This window comes from Lactuca serriola, chromosome 8 (genome assembly GCF_051521515.1).
Source record: "Lactuca serriola cultivar US96UC23 chromosome 8, Lser_US96UC23_V15, whole genome shotgun sequence".
In the NCBI taxonomy this organism is placed as follows: domain Eukaryota; kingdom Viridiplantae; phylum Streptophyta; class Magnoliopsida; order Asterales; family Asteraceae; genus Lactuca; species Lactuca serriola.
In genome coordinates this window covers 144278795-144296923 of record NC_136415.1, presented here as the reverse complement: position 1 = coordinate 144296923, position 18129 = coordinate 144278795, and the positions used below count along the sequence as shown (strand labels likewise).

Genomic DNA, 18129 nt, shown 5'->3' with positions numbered 1-18129 from the left:
TCAAAAGCGGTCATTTCAGTTGGAGTAGCGATTTCTGGGTTGATTTTCTCGAGCTTCTCATCTAGGACATACTCCTTGTCCTCATAGCGAGCAATTGTGCGAATGGATCTTATCCATTCGCTAAAGTTCGTCCCATCGAAAGTAGCCTTTTGACAAAGGCTCATCAATGTGAATGAACTAGCAGCAGCGTTGTTTGCGTTCGACATCTACAAATACAAAGGACAAAGATAGATTAGAATATGAATCCCTAATTATCACCCAATAAGAAAAATTAGGGCTAGGATCCAACAACAATATTTACATATTAGAAAAGGGATGCCGTAATCTAACATGCAAACAATTTGAAGGTAAGTGAATGACGATTCACTAATTCTCCACCACATAACTTTAAGTTCTAAATGTATTGAGAATTCCTAGGTTTGAATGAGATTCATTGAAAACTTTTCAATGGCATGTTTAAATCTCGATATGCCCCTCTCGTTTGTGACTGGGATACCGAGGATCACAAAGTGGGTGTGAATTACCATGCAAATTTACATGGTGCCTTCATTGTAACGATCACCTATTTGATGTCCGGTAAACCACACACGCTCCATTGAACTATGATAAACAATGAATCACCCTTTTCCACCTTTTCTTAGAACCAATTAGTGTGCCGGTAAACCACAGACGCTCCACTAACTTCTTAGCAAGGGTGCAAAGTGTAATTTCATGGGATTGCATAAATTCACTTTTCCTAAAGTAACTAAGATTGGGAAAAAAAATTTGAAAAACATGTAGTTACTTTGTATTTTATATTATACTTTTAATGAAGAGATGAGGTTGCCCTATCCTACCCGTTCGGCTAACGACCCTCCACCAATCAAGCAAGCGGTGGGTGTGAGTGTACACCCATTAAACGCCATTTTATAGGCAGCAACCTTATACCCACCTTATAGACCGACTTCGTGAATAAGGCCTACTAACGGTAAGACTAGCATTTTAATTATACATATATATATTAATCTTGTAATATTATATTAGTATAGGGTTGGATTTTAAACTTGTAAAATTCTAGGGTTTGAAATTTAAATTGTCTAAATTAAACTTTTAATCACAAAACATAAATTTCAAAACTTGAGGGCAAGTTTTAAACTTTTAAAAACATAGAGGATCAAATAACAAATAATCTTAATTAACAATTAATTCCATAATTATCCATATTTGATTTATTTAATGATTTCTTGCAAAACAATTTACCAATTTAATAAAATAATTAATCAATTATCTCATAAGGAAACAAATATTTTATTAATTGATAAATATCTTCAATTAGGTCAAGAATATACTCATATATATCATAAAATCGGATTTATATTGATCTAATATGATTAAGGCAAGTATCTCAAAGATAAACAACAAGAAATCCCGAAGTTTCCTTTTTCTGGCGCTCGAACTCGCCGAGTACCCAGATGGACTCGCCGAGTTGAGCCTACTCGCCGAGTACCACCATGGGACTCGCCGAGTACCACCATGGGACTCGCCGAGTTCATCAGCCAGAGGACAAAAAAACGATTTTTTCAGCAACAAACAAGCAATCAAAGAATGAATTCAATAGAAACCAATCTAGGCTCTGATACCACTGATGGGTTTTGGCCATATAAACATTCCTATGTGCACATGCAACCCTAATGCTTGGATCTAGGTTTCTCTAATTGAACATACATTGAATCCAAGACTTCTAATTGCTAATATACAATAACAATAATATGAAATCAGAGATTAGAAGTTTACCTTGAATCACTTGCTTGATCTTGTTGTCCTTGAGGCTTTAGAGTCACAATTGTCACTCCTCTAATGGCTTAAAAACACCAACTAGCAAGGAGGATGATTTGAGAGAGATGAGGGAAGAGAAATTTGGCCAGGGTTTCTTCTCTAAGCACAAGTGTCGAAATCCCTTAGCCCTTGGGGTCTATTTATACTTGTAAGGCTCCTAGGGTTTCACCCTTAAACCCTAATTGGATAACTTAAGCCCTAAGCAATCCAAATCCTTTTCATGATAAGCCTTGGACGATTTTATGGCTATCCTTAGCCCTAGAAATCGTCCACCCCTTATCCATAAAGGATATATAGCCCAAAGTGCAACTATCAAATAATTTATAGTTTATACCCCTTTATTTAATTAATCTCTTTAAGTCACCAAATTAATTCCTAATTAATTTATGAATTATATTAATCAAATAATATTATTATTATTCCTTTTATTATTCGTATAATATATTAATAATATTTCTTCTCTCATTATAAATCATCCTGTCAAGTTGCTATGGCGAAGGCAACCCAAAAGGACCATGCTCAACCGGGTCAAATACTTGCCTAATATAGTTGTAGCCTTAGACACTATTCCAACAGTAAACTGGGAATTTCTGCTTTACTATTTAATAAAAGTGTCACTCGTTCTGTTTCTCCCTTTAATATAGTGCATTCTGATGTGTGGGGTCCATCTCCGATCACCTCTAAATCGGGAGCTAACTATTATGTTTCATTCATTGATGATTACACTCGTTATATGTGGGTTTATCTTATGAAGCACAGGTCTGACTTTTTCACCATATATAGTGACTTTAGAGCTCTTATCAAGACTCAACACTCTGTTGTCATAAAATGTTTTCGGTGTGATTTATGAGGAGAATTTACCTCCAATGATTTTAAATAATTATTGGCATCTGATGGCACTGTGCATCAGTCATCTTACACAGACACTCCTCAGCAGAATGGTGTTGCAGAAAGAAAACATTGTCATCTCCTAGAAACTGCAAGATCCTTACTACTTTCTACTCAAGCTCCCAATATGTTTTGGAGAGAAGTTGTTCATACCTCCACTTATGTTATTAATCACATTCCTACTGCGTACACTTTGGGGAAGTCTCCTTATGAAATGTTGTTTGGACAACTTTCAGATTATTCTTCATCACGAGTGTTTGGGTGTACCTGTTTTGTCTTGAACCTTCATGTAGAGAGAGATAAGTTGTCTTCAAAACTAGCACTTTGTTTTTTTTGCTGGGATAGGGTATTGTTCAGAAAGGTTATCAGTGCTATGATCCATCAAATCAGAAACTCTATGTCTCTTGCAATGTCACTTTTTTGGAGCATATTCTGTTCTATAGCATTACTATTCAGTCACATGATGCAACCCGAGAGGAGCTTCGTACTATTGATCCGTTTAGCATTGATGTTGATGATCCACCACATGTCACTGATCCACCACCTGATGCTGATCCACCACTTATCACTAATCCTCTGCATGTAGATCATCACGACCCTCTCCATCGAGACCTTATCGTAATAAGAAGTCCACAACGCTTCCTGACTTTGTCTATTCCTCTTACTCACCAGTGTTTTCCTCCTTTATTACTAATGTACATCGTCTCTCTGAGCCAACATCCTACAAAGAGTCCGTTTCTGATCCTCTTTGGCAGACCGCTATGGCTGAGGAACTTGCAACTCTTTATCATACTCATACATGGGATCTGGTTTCTCTTCAGCCCGGAATGCACACGATTGGTTGTCTTTGAGCATATAAAATCAAAAAAAGTCTGATGGATCTATTAAGCGTTATAAAGCCATACATGTTGCGAAAGGGCACGAGCAAAAGTATGGTATGGATTATGAGGAGACGTTTGCTCTTGTTGCAAAAATGACGACTGTTCGCACCTTGATTGCAGTTTCTTCCATTCGCCAATGGAAGATTTATCATATGGATGTCAAGAATGCGTTCTTGTATTGGATCTTATGTTGGCCCATTAGCTAGTCTATATATTGTCTTTTTCTTTCATTGTATCTTTTTATTTCTCATTTGATAATAATATTAAACCCTAGTCGTTCTATATCTTGTTAGTATATATATATATATATATATATATATATATATATATATATATATATATATATATATATATATATATATATATATTCTGTGACAAGTTTTATTTATTTTAAATGTACTCTTGTAAATTGAAAATATCGGGCCATGGGGGAAGAATGGTATATTATATTTTTGGGCCTTAAAAGGATAAAACGTAAATGTAGACATTGAAGTACAAAACTTGAGGCTATGGTATATTTGTATAATTGTATTTGGTATTTATCAAATTGACAATGGAGAAGACCTATAGGCTATAAAGAGCAAGTTGAAGCATATTATGTCATTGATATATATATATATATATATATATATATATATATATATATATATATATATATATATATATATATATATATATATATATATATATATATATATATATATATATATATATATATATATATAAAAGACCAGACAGTTCGATTTCGGTCTACCCATTTATATTGTGGTCTCAAGTTGATTCTCAGCTACGGTTTTGAAGTGGTCTTAGTCTAAGATTTTCTTAGAATAAATATTTATTAGATAATTTCATGAGGAATTAAATATCCTCCTATTGTTTCTTCCTAGTTATATTATAAAATTATAACAAGTGTTATATTTAGATAATATTAATTATATTTTAATGTACTTGTTATCATTTCAAACGGGTAAGAAGATATATTGTTTATTTATTATTTACTAGGTTATAACCCGTGAAAATCACGGTTGTTATTATTATAAATATTATATAGACAAATAAAATAAAATAAAATTTGAACAAAATAAATATAACATAAGTTTGATTTGTATAGTTGGTATGTAGAATAATATAATCTTTATTTTACAGGATTCATTAAAATCACGAATAATTTAAAAGTTTTTGAAATAGAATAAGATTTGTGTCTGAAATATCGAAATGATTTTGATATTCTTTCAAAAAAAAAAAGTGGATTTTGAAATTTTTAGAATTAATATTTCGGGATTTAGTAATTAAATATTTTTGACATTTAATAGAAAAAATTAGAAGCATGTCACATGGAAAATAAGCATCGTAAAATAAAGACAAATAATAATATTATGTTTTGTTTATTAGAATAGCTAGATTAGAATGTAAGATGATGTAAGTAACTTAAATTAACCAATAATCATAGTTTTATATTTTATCAAACTAATTATTTAATCTTATTAAATTATAAATTTCTCCAATATAAACAATAAATAAAATATTTATTATTATTTTATTTTATTTATTATTAGTTAATAATTTATTTATTTATTATTTTTTTAATGTTTAATTTACTAAAAATGTAAAATTTTCAAAACTTTTAGCCCATGTTAGAATTTTACCAAAAGTTTTATTTTTAAAGGAGCCAAACTAAGAATGTTAAAATAAGATCAATTTTTTAACTTGCTATAATTTAGCATGGTCACTACGAATATGAAGTTAAAAAAAAGTCAATCATACTATTAAACACAATGCAACTTTCTTTTAAATTCTTGGTAAAAGTAAATGATACACAAGCAACGTAATACATAAAGGAGAAGGAAGGGCATACATCCATCAGATTAAAACTCTCAATTAAATACAACTTACAAAGCAAAATCAACCAAAGAAACAAACACAACATTTTCAATAAGATCAAATTTCTTTAAGCCGAAGTAAACTATTTTTATTGAAAGAGCGGAAACATTATATACCGAATGGAAAAAACAACACTCCTTATCATAATTTTTGCTCCGATTAAATATATAGTGGTTTATAAACCATTTATATAATGAAAATTTGCTAAACCCAACATGATGAATGGTAGAAAGCTGACTTTAACAACAGTTAACACAAGTGGAACTCTAGCACCATAAAATAGTATATTTCATTTAACACAAGTGGAACTCTAGCACCATAAACTCCATTCCCTATAGATTACCCAAACAACATCAAGAATGAGTATGATTCATAAAGGTATTTGTTTCTCCATGCCTTCATGCTAGACTCCACTTATCTACAAAACCAAGATCAACATCATCTTTTGCGAAAATTAATAATTTGAAAGTTGAAACTAATCCACCTCTAAAAATGAAGTTCTTTGATACCCATTTCAAAAAAGAAAATATCATGTTCTTTGATTTCCATATGAATTAAACTAAGTTCTTTAATAACCAAGTCAGATTCTGAAATCATAACAAATTGTGATCTTATTGAGGTTGCATTTGATGGTCGAAACCTATACATCAACATTTGTATAGGCTCTTTTAAGTTTGCAGATACATTTTCTCAACACATTATTATTACATTACTTTCAAATGCATAGTGACGATGCATACTCGACAATAGATTTGGTGAATTCAATGAACATTTACATAATTAAAAAATAATAAAAATAACAAATTGAAAACATATACCATTTGCAGAATTTTTTTATCTCTTATGTGTAGTCTTTCTTTAACCTTAACAGCCATTTAAAACATCAAACTCCCCAAATGTCTTCCTATGAAATATATGATAAAATTGAATCAAACAAACTAAAATTAAAGCTATTAAAATATCACTTACCTTTACAACTTTGATTCTTGAAACCAAATATTTGTAGGAAGACAGGTATTGTTGCAATAAACCCTAAAAACCTAAATCCCCAAATCAAGAATTGAACAAAAATGGGAAAACTCAATAGATGCTATGACCATTTGATTGTCAAATTACTCCATACCACCATTAAAGAAATTGGACGCCAAAAATTGTATAATAGGACATAACTTTGTCCAGTACCAAGGTAAAAAAAAAGTTTTGGAACTTAAAATAAATTAGTAAATTGTGAATGTTAGCAAGAACCAAAAAGAAGAAAGTGGACAAACCTGCATGCATATGGAAAACCTGAGTGATGTAAGATGCATACGGAAAACCTGGAAAAAAATGCATTAGTTGACAATAAGGTTGTGAGGAGGTGCTTTCTCCCTGCGTCAAGTGAGATATAAAGAGCGGATAGAAATTTAGGTTGAATTTGAACTTTGAAATTTGAAAACTGGTGAAGATTACATGCTATTTTCCCGTGGAATTTATTGAATTGATAGTGTTACCTATAATAGTATGCTGAAATTGAAAGTAATCCCAGAAAATCAGGAAATTAGTTACTAAAGACAGAAAAATAAAAACGGTAGAATGTGCCACATGGCAAAGAAGTAGGCTAGGAAAAAGACACGTGGCAATAAGAGATTCAACCTATTTATTTATTAGGAAGGGAGATTTGATAAAAAAAAAAATCAATAAAATCATATTTAGATAAAACCGTTTAACTTAAATGTCATATATTTAATTATATACTGTAGTATTTAATATGGTGGGCTTATATTACATGGTGGACTTAAAAAGACTTTACAGACTTTGTCCAATTATATATGTGTTTGTGTGGATTGTGGATAATAATAAAATAAAAAACAAAATACTAAAACCTTAATCTTACCAAATTGGCTGCTCTAACCTCTCTTCCACCTTCTTGAGTTCGACACAAAAGAAGGAAGAAATAAAGAAGTTGAGCAAACTTTACTGATGTTGATAGTCTTGCAATTGTTTGGATTGGCTCGTATGAATATACATATCAACAATTTGTCCATATTGTTATGTTCTATGCTTCAAAAATATAAATTCTTAAACAATTTATGGTTGTGATTGTCGGTATTAACCGTCTAATTTTATATGTTATTGGGTTCATCGAAAGTTTAAAATATTATTTTCGGCCGCAAAATTGAATTGAATTCTTTAATAATTTATTGAATTCGTGTGACATATATCATTAATTTTAATTATACAGTAGATATATGTTCGCGCAAGGCGACGACGATAAATAATTTTTTGATAAATAGTTTTTTTATTAGAATTTATTATTAGCTATTATATATAAAAAATATCACTTTTAAATAAAATATTTATGTTTAGACATTATATTTATATTGCATGTTTATACATTTGATGATCGATTCAACCTCTGATCAAAAAGATATACCTTGGTTATATTTCATCTCTTCAACAAGTTTAGTAATGAGCATAACGTCCCTATTGTTCTGATGGAGAGAGGAACCTATGATTAGCTTTTCGTGAAATTTCCAAACGAACAATTTCAACGAAATCTTTCAATCAATTCGCTCGTTGTGGTCGGACTCTATTATGGATTTCTGACCACATTCTCCATAGGGCCCTCCTATCTCTTCCTTCTCCGAGCTCACATTATGGAAGAAGGAGAAGAAGGAACCGAGAAGAAGGTATCAGCAACAACTGGTTTTATTACGGGACAACTCATAATGCTCATATCGATCTATTATGCGCCTCTGCAGACCTACTTTATATCACCCTTCAATTCGAATTAGCAAAAGCAATGTCTCCTTGCATAATATGGATTCCAAACATTCATGATCTGGATGTGAATGAGTCGAATTACTTGTCCCCGGGTCTATTAGTGAACCTTCTCTCTAGGGATTATGAAACTAGAAATATTCTTGTTATTGCTTCGACTCATATTCCCCCTGATTCCATCCATAAATCGATTTGATTCCCTATGAGTTCTAGTCTCAATAAGACTACTAATTCTTATTGTTCATATAGTATGATATGAGTATACCACATCAATTCTTTATGTATGGATGATGACATTTCATTGATACAGAGCTATTTCCAATAGACTTATTGTAGGGTCCCATTGGCATGCATCCAGTAGTAGCCCTGTCGAAAATACCCAATACCCAAATTACCCACCCGATTTTTTCGGGTATCGGGTAAAACGAGTCGGGTAAATCGGGTATCGGGTAAATTTTTCCGGGTAATCGGGTTACCCGAAATTTTTTCGGGTCGGGTAAAGGGTATATTTTTTGGGTTTCGGGTATACCCGAATTACCCAAATTATTTAATTTTTTTTTTGTAGAGCTTGTACTATATAACAGGTATTTGATCACGCTTAAACTAACTATCATTATTGTAAAACATAAATATATTTATTATGACAATACGACACTAACAATATTAAAAGTAATTTTTATATATCATCACGTTCTTTAAAATTTAACTGTTTTCTTGATTATAGTTTTTATTAGAACAAACAAACTCATTATCTTGACGAAACTTTAGAACATGACAAAACTTATGACTACATTTATCTTAAACATTTTAAACTTTTAAATTAAGATCTTTAGGTATTTGTTTTTTTAACATCTTATTAGATTAGATTAAGTCGTTAAAAAATTACTTGATATCTCATGTATTATTGAGTAGAAAATCTCAATGTTCAAAGTTTGAGTAACTTTGTTTATGTCTCGTTTGTTTATATAAACAAGACTAATAAAGCACGACATATTTATTTCATTAAATTTATTTTTAGGTGAAATTCAAAAAAAAAAATCATATATTTCGGGTAATACCCGAATTACCCAAACCCGAATTTAGTTTGGATAGGGTAACGGGTAATTTGTCTAACATGAAAAACCCGAATTACCCGAAACCCGAAAAAATTACCCGTTCAACACCCCTATCCAGTAGGAATTGAACCTACGAATTCGCCAATTAATGTAAATTAATTAATTTATATATAAGAATTTAATATTTTAAAATTGTTATTTTGCTTCAAATTAAATCTATTAATAATGTTTTTTAATTCAAGTCTTCAAACTTTTGACAAATATTAATGATATATTTATACATAATTGATTTGTACAAAAAAAATTATATCTTATACATCTTAAATTTAATATATGACTAATATGTTTTATAATATAATATAATATAAGATATATAAAGTTTAGTTTAAATTGTAACTTTAGTTTGTGGGTTGTAGCTAAAAGTATAACTCGTAAAGCACAATAACACAATGTACAAATACTTTAATGCATAAAATACCCTTTAATCTCCCACCTTTATATAATATGTGCAAAATGATATTTTTTATTTTTTTAGTTTTTAAAATATTACTTTGACCCTCGACCACTTTTAACTTTGTAAGATGTCACTTTTACTATTCGTTTTTTAAACTTTCGTGTTTATCCCATCCAGGTATTATAATATGATTTTCCATCCTCTACTTTTCTAATAGGCAAAAAAAAAAAAAAAAAAAACTTTCGGCAACATACGAACTTAATTGAAAGAACATCATACTAGCTAATAGTACAACTGTAAATGCACAATGGACATGTATGTCAATGCGTAAAGTGCAACTTCAATTCCTCAACTTTGTATAATTCGTCTCACTTTACACATTCATTTTCTAAACTTTCGTGTTTATTTTCCGTCCCCGTAGTATATATATATATATATATATATATATATATATATATATATATATATATATATATATATATATATAATTTTTCATCCTCTACTTTCCTAATACACAACAAAAAAAAAATATAAAAATATGTGGCAATGCGCGAGCTCGGTTACTAGATTTAACTAATATCAAATTAAAAAACTACATTAACAATAACAATTACATTACTTAGAAACATGAGTTCACTGTAAAATCTTTTATCATTCTATTATTTCAACATAAATATCCGTCCAATAATGACTATTTTGTTCGGCTAGGAAAAAAACATTAAACCAGAAGTATATTTACGTCTAACAAGTGGCGTACGATGTCGTTCATGTCTAGAAAATATGTATTGCTTTTCTATATAAAATATAATTAAGCAACATTTATGATTGAGTAAACCATATTAAGGAAATCAATAAACTTTATTTATGTTGGAATAAAATCGTAAAAATAGTGTACGATCCATTATTATCCTTGAAGTGAATATGATCGTCATAATAAAAACCCACATAAAATGGTCAAGTTAGCCGCTCTAATTCAGTTGGTGTAGGTTGAACAAAAGAAGTCGACAAATGTACATTGTTAAACCACATAATAAAACGAAAGTAAAAAGAAATAAGAAAGTTACATATAAAAAATTGTGAGTTGGTGGTCCGGGATTTTCAATGTATACTCCACAAAGCTCATAAAAATTAAAAATACTTCACTATCAAAAAATATGTCGTAAATAATTAAATATGCTAGGTGAGTTGATATATCTTTATCTTTACTATATTATTAAACATATTGCATGTTTCTTGAAAATTAAAAGGTACAATACCTATTACCTCATGTACAATAATATTAAGCTTATAATCACATCGTTGTATACGTACACAGTATTACCTTATCTTTGATGTTACCCTAATCTTCTCTAATCTCTACACACAACACTAGACACAACAGCCGCCATCAGAAGGAAATCGAACCCCTCTTATTTGCGTCTCCTTCCTAATTGCTTCAGAATCGATCGATAATCACCAAAAAATCGCAGTGTCTCCTATTCTCAATCGACGCCCTAGAAGTCCACCAACCATTCACAGCCTAAACACCTACATGTATTTTACAGTATTACACGTAGTTACCCTAATCTCCTCTACACAACAGCCGCCATCAAACCAAATCTCTACCATCTCTCTCTTGGCGTCGTTGTTGAATGTCTCAGCGCCTCCACCATTGCCACCTGACTCCGGCAACATCACACACCAACATCACGTTCAACCACCATCTGGTCGTCTTTGCTACAACCTATTAGCGGGTCACCGTCCACCATTTCGTTCGATTCTTCGCAAACCACAACGATCGGATGGGATCAACAAAAAGCTGGCTTATCCTCAAATTACAACATTAAACAATCTTCGTTCCAATTTGTAACTCTCTTTCTATTCTCCTTTCTTATACCGTAATTTATGTCCTAAAACCCTAATTTTTTCTAAACCGTTAGTCAGACAAGGGTTATTCTTCTTCCAAATGTTAATTTGTGTAAATCGCCCTTTTGGGTGTTGATGAGTTGTTGCTTAAGTTTATTGCTAAGTTTTGTAGGTTGGTACTTTTTAAATCGCATGTGGTCGCTCTCCGACATCACAACCCACCTCCGCCTCTGTCGTAGCTTGCCATTAGGTGCTCTTAAAAGTAACTTCTATTTGTAAACATTTTTTGTGGATGTTTGGTTTCTCTAATGAATATTATGTGTGGGTTTGTAGGAAGAGCATCACGATCTAAACGCACACACACCCCTAATTTGATTTTACTTCCACTCACTGCTAAAAATCATTTTCATGTTTGGTTTATACAAATCTTGTAGGAAATAATGAAAATGTTGATTCGATTCAAAGGGAAAGGGTACGATGAAGGCATATTTCTCTGTACTCTCTCTCTCTCTCTCTCTCTCTCTAACTCTGTGTATGTGTGTGAACCTATACGCTAATCATTTGTCCCTTAGTTGCAGACTGAAGTTATTAGCTGGCCAATTCTGAAAATCCCAAAACCTTCGTCAGATGCTATTGAGATGAGAGAATCTCTTTCTAAATGCAACAACATCCATGTGTACCTTTATAGTTGTCTGAACCTAGCAAGAGATGTTTCTGGGGAGAGTTCAGATCTGATATCAAAAACATGGTGGTTTCTTTATCGAATGGTATAACAGAGAGGTTCAATTTATGCTTTACTCATGACTTTGTAAGTTACTAAAGTATACTTCACATATTATGACAAAAGTGGGGTTATTAGAGATTTTTCAGTTTTGGATTTAACCCTCTTGCTTATGCTTGGTTTTTATTGTTGAGCAGATCTGTCAGCCTTGAGTGCGTACCTGGATATTCGTTGATTTTTAGTATTCATCTAAGTTGTAAAATCCTTGCTGCTACCATCGACCTAATCACTTCTATACATGTAATCAGGTATGGAGAGCTTGTAGGTGCAAGTTTGTTGACTCTTATGTGCAAAAGGAATTGATAGATATTTTGGGTTTTTTTTTATTTCAGATCTAACTATGGCTACCCCTCCCTCTCTCATACACACATAAATGGATATAATCAGGTAGGCTTTACCATTCGGTTCTTTCCAAACAAACCAATTATTACAAAGAATTTTTTATTTTGGAAGACTGATTAATTGAAAAGGTTCATTGTTTCTTTTGGTTAATAATTTAAAGAACTTGTGATTTATTGATGTCTTAATGGGTTTACCAAAGTTGCTTGGTAATTATTGATTTCTTTTGTGCTAAATCTTCAAGCTCATATATCATACAATGAGGGTTTTATTATATTGGATGGTGATTGAAATAAGTAGATGCTACTCTTTGAAGTTTTATGGTGCTGCTTATGGTTCTTTTTTGCTGACATGGAGGTTTTATTATCCGGTTGTCCTTTGAATTTCTTGATTTGTTATCATATTTGTTTGGTAATGTATTGTGATTAGGTTGTCATAAATGTTGTTGCACTCTCTATCTATTCGATAAAATGTATGAGAGAGTGTTTAATTGTCATTCTTAACTTTAATTAGCTCAAGTTATCATCCGAAATGGACTAATCTATGTAATATGTCCAGTAAAACACGTTCACTCAACAAATTACTAATCTTTACAAACTCAGCTAAATTATGGAGTTTACAAGTATGTAAAATTGAAAATTTTATGGATCTTATGCAAGTATGTAAATTTGATTACTTATTAGGGGGTTTATATTGGCATCACCGAACATGGAATCCTTAACTGCTGGAATTATTTAACTTCTGAAACATACATCAATTTATTTAGTAAGACAGTCATAGAAAATCAACAATAAAGTTTCTAAAGGATTGGCATTTATCCTTTGTGATGGTAGATGCTAACTAATCATGTAACTTTGTCTGCTTAACTTTTCATTGTTGTTGTGCCTAATGAATTGTAATCTCAAACTTCCAATATTTTCTTATTTGAGGTAAATTAAATAGTAATCTTTATTTGATTTAAATTTCACACGTTGGCGTCCCCTAACATTTTTTGAAGAAAGAGATTTCAACATGATGGAATTGTTGAGCTATTATTGGCAATATTTGGTGATTTGGCAATGCAAATTGAGGGATAAGTTACTTTGGGAGAGTTAGGGTGTCACTTGAACTGTATTTGCAAAAATTTATATGAGTGTGGGCTAGCTATTAAGGTTTTGTCGTACATGCTGGTGTTGGTATTCAGTTTTCCCAAATAATCATTCAATAAGAGATTTACTGCACTTTAGAGTCTCATTTCTATGGTAATGTTGTTGTATAGACTTTCTAGAAGTGATGCAGTTTTCATATCAAAGAAGATTTGTTTGATTTGGAAAATATATTTAATGAGGGTTTTAAGGCTTGGGGTTATGTATCTTCCTGGTTGTAATATGGTTCAAAGTCTTATGTAATTTGTCTCTTTGGGTTGTAAAATAGCAAAAGTTTGCACATATATGTTGGACTGCGTTCTATTTGATTAAGTCAAATTTTACTTTTTACTACTTATTTGTATATAAGTAATTACTTTATTACTACTTATTTGTATATAAGTAAGGACGTGAGTTAATTTTTACCCAGATACCGTTTATCTGTGTTCCATTTGACATGTGAGTATATGTTGTATACAGGAAAGGCTGTAAGTCAAATTTTACATTATTACTTGTGAGTTAAGTGAATTTTTATTTTTATTTTATTTTTTTTTTATTTTTATTTTTTTTTACAAATCAAGACTTACGTCGTATAGAAACCAACTACATGTCAAAAGGATAAAGCTTTAAAACTTTAAATGTAGATAACGTCTTTCGTCAATAAGGGTGTTTGAAGAAAACCAAATCCGAATAAACCGACTTGACAAAATAAGGTTTGTTTTAATCGGTTGATTTTATTCAGTTTTCAGTTAAACCGAAATTTTAAAACCTTATTTTATTTGGTTTTCGGTTAACATTTTGTCTATTTAGGTTAACAGAATAAACCGGTCAAGATTTTAAAATTATAAACCTTTTTATTTTTTATTTTTTGATTATACATATCTATTCCATAATAAATTAAACTATTAGTTGGAAACTCTTAATGAAAGTAATCGATTCTGCTTTATATGGGTTGTGTATGGTTACGATGTTATTTCTAAATCTTTAATTTTCGTATTTTTTAGCTTAAAATAACATATTTTTCCTTCTAACACAAAACAATAATATAATTATTTTTAACCCAAAAAACAACTTACTTTTATTTTTCACCAAAAATAATAACAAATTTATATTTTTAAACCAAAATCGTGGATATTTTTACTTTTTAATCTAAAACAACAATATACTTATATTTTTAAACCAAGACATGAACATATTTCAGTTTTTACAGACTACAATGTGTTTTCTTTGAAATATGAAATGTTTCACTGCAAAGAAATAAAAACCACAAACCGAGAGAAAACCGATCGCCTCTAGGAAACTATTCACCAAAATAAATCTGTCACATATGCCGCAACCAGAAGGAAATCATCTAATGACACCGAAAGGAAACCAATCGTTGAAATGAACTAATCTCCACCGCCGCATCGCGCGGGTACGCTACTAGTATATATATATATATATATATATATATATATATATATATATATATATATATATATATATATATATATATATATATATATATATATATATGGGTAAAGTGAATATACCTAACAACCCTATATAAGCTTAGTTACCTAACCATATCATACTACGTAATTTTGTATCATATTTGCATTGTAATCACCCAAACTTCTTAAAATTCAACTTTGTAACTGATTGCTTCCAAAATATTTAGACTTTTACCATTATCTTCCTTCAAATGACGTCTTTCTATGGGAGACCCCTTGGTGGGCTTCATATACTACCGTTACAAATCAAATGATGTAGGAGGAATATAATGGTGAATGTCTGAAAATCTTGGAAGTAAATTAAGTTAATGGTTCAACTTTAAGAATCTTAGATGATTGCAATGAAAATATAATGCAAAACAATGTAGTATAATGTGGTTAGATACCTAAGCTTATATAAGGTTGTTAGGTATATTCACTTTACCCTATATATATATATATATATATATATATATATATATATATATATATATATATATATATATATATATATATATATATATATATATATATATATATATATATATATATATATATGATTCAATAGAACATGTTTTTTTTTTCTGCACACAAATTAGAAAACTAATTTAATGAGATTTGGGCCAATTAGTGAATAAAGGGTTTCTGATTTGAACAAGGGCCCAAAAAGAAGAAAAAAAAACGTTTTTTTTTCTTTTATTTCTTTAGGGCAAAACACGATCTCTTCCTCGCAGCAAGTTCACTTCGTGTGTTTGGCGATCTTCCAAAACAGCTTACGAGCTCAAGATCATTCACGAGCCAAGTTTAAACTGTCGACGATTCTGAACAGGAGAGTTTTAATCGCCGATTTCTCTTGCTGCTATCACGATCTCAGAATAGGTAACGATCTTCTTAGAGATTATTTGCAGTCGCTAAGTTGTATTCCTCACGAGAATTACTGAGTAGTTTTACTGCTTGATTTCTCCAAACAGATTCTGGAATAGGAATCGATTTCAGGAACTTATTTTTCTGTTTACACGAACTTAGATAAATTGAGTACATGATCCTATCTCATTATATACTATACAAAACACACACTTTCCTAATATGCGCGAGTCCTACATACCTTTGATTATGTAGCTATTTTGGACTTATTTTATCGAATGACATGGAAAATTGAATTATAATTAAGTTAATCGATTAACTGACATTGGCTTCAAACTTCAAATTTATATATGTTTTACATCTTTCTTCTTACATGACTAATATCATTTAGATTGCACAATCTTGTTCTAGTATAATACTACAATTTATGTATATCCTTAGCTACAAGCTTTCATAAAATAACAACCTACTCTATATATATGTTAAAATAAGATCTAATGTCAACTTATTATACGTTTTTTTTTGCAGTTCAGTTTACTAACTTTTTATGGTTTTACCCAAACATATGTAATATATTTTTTTCATTTTTGGACAAATTTTGCTAATGATATGTTAAAAATGCCATTTTTCGGTTTCTTCACATCCCTGTTACCCTTGGTGACTGGGCATTTCTAAGTGTGACACTTTTTGAAGTAGAAAAAAAGAACAGTAGACAAATAAAATAAGTACATTGTTATTTTATAACCTTATCTTATTTTCTTTAAATAGACTACCCAACTTTGATTTCTACTATTTTTTTTGCAGATATCGCGAATGGGCTATTTTTAATCCAGCTAAAAAAAACCGAAGGATTATTCATAAATAATCGGAAATGAGTTTATTTCTAATGCTTAGGCACCATTTACCCCATGGATTTCAATTTCACACACGTGGTCCAATAATTTCCCTCAATTCCACATGGTTGACCAGAAAATTCAGTCAACCCGCAAAACAAACACAAGAAGAAGAAGAAGAAGAAATAGAAATGGACCAAAAACGTCTCCCAACGGATTACGACCCGGCAACATTCGATCCAACCGAACACCGGAGCCCACCGACAGACCGTGTTTGGAGACTCGTGGATGAAATGTCATCGCTCACATTACTCGAAGTGGCTCAACTCTCTTCAATTATGATGAAAAAAATGGGCATGAAAGAGCCGCCGGTGGTGGCGGTGATGAAACCGGGTGCCGCCAGTTTAGCCGCTGGCGGTGGTCAGACGGCGGCTAAGGAGGAGGCGAAGCCGGAAAAGTCGGTTTTTGAATTGAAGTTGGAGTCGTTTGAGGCGGCTTCGAAGATTAAGATTATTAAGGAAGTTAGGAGTTGTACTGATTTAGGGCTTAAGGAAGCCAAAGATTTGGTTGAAAAGGCACCGGTTGTGTTTAAGAAAAGGGTGAGTAAAGAAGAATGTGAGCAAATAATTGAGAAAATGAAAGGTGTTGGTGCTAAAGTTGTTATGGAGTAGTGAAGAATATGATAAATTTGAGGCGACATTTTTTTTTTGTTGTTGTAGGGTTTAGGGGCATATTTATTGTTGATGTATGCTTGGGAACCATTTCTAAAAGGGTGAAATTTGGATTTTTTTTATATTTTTTTTGGACCCTTTTGGGATGTATGCAAGAGCAAGAAGATTTAATAATGTGATATGCTTGTTTTGAGGGTGTTGATTTTGGTAGGTTTGATGGAATTGGATTATGAGTTTTGAATACTTTGAATTTCATGTTTGATAGATAAATATAAGTACAAGATTTATTTATATATATATTTAAAATGAACAAAAGAATAATTTTAATTTTTTTGTATAAATGTATTACTGAATTCCAATCCATTTAGTCCCATGCTTGTAGATCAGTATTGTTTGGATCTCTATGGTTTGGTTGTCATTTCTCATTATATATAAATATAAAGAATAAGATTTTTATTGCTTTTAA

At 31.1% G+C, this 18129-nt stretch overlaps 1 long non-coding RNA gene and 1 pseudogene across 2 annotated transcripts; both read left to right on the top strand.

The window, feature by feature from the left end:
• The first annotated feature begins 10938 nt into the window (after positions 1 to 10938).
• LOC145069076 (uncharacterized) lies at positions 10939 to 14082 on the top strand. Its single transcript, XR_013689265.1, has 3 exons — positions 10939 to 12387; positions 12498 to 12608; positions 12693 to 14082. It is a non-coding gene; the product is annotated as an uncharacterized LOC145069076 (long non-coding RNA).
• Positions 14083 to 16008: 1926 nt separating this feature from the next.
• On the top strand, positions 16009 to 17856 carry LOC145070101 (uncharacterized; annotated as a pseudogene). The gene is made up of 2 exons (XR_013689831.1): positions 16009 to 16174; positions 16964 to 17856. The product of XR_013689831.1 is annotated as an uncharacterized LOC145070101 (transcript).
• The last annotated feature ends 273 nt before the right edge of the window (positions 17857 to 18129 follow it).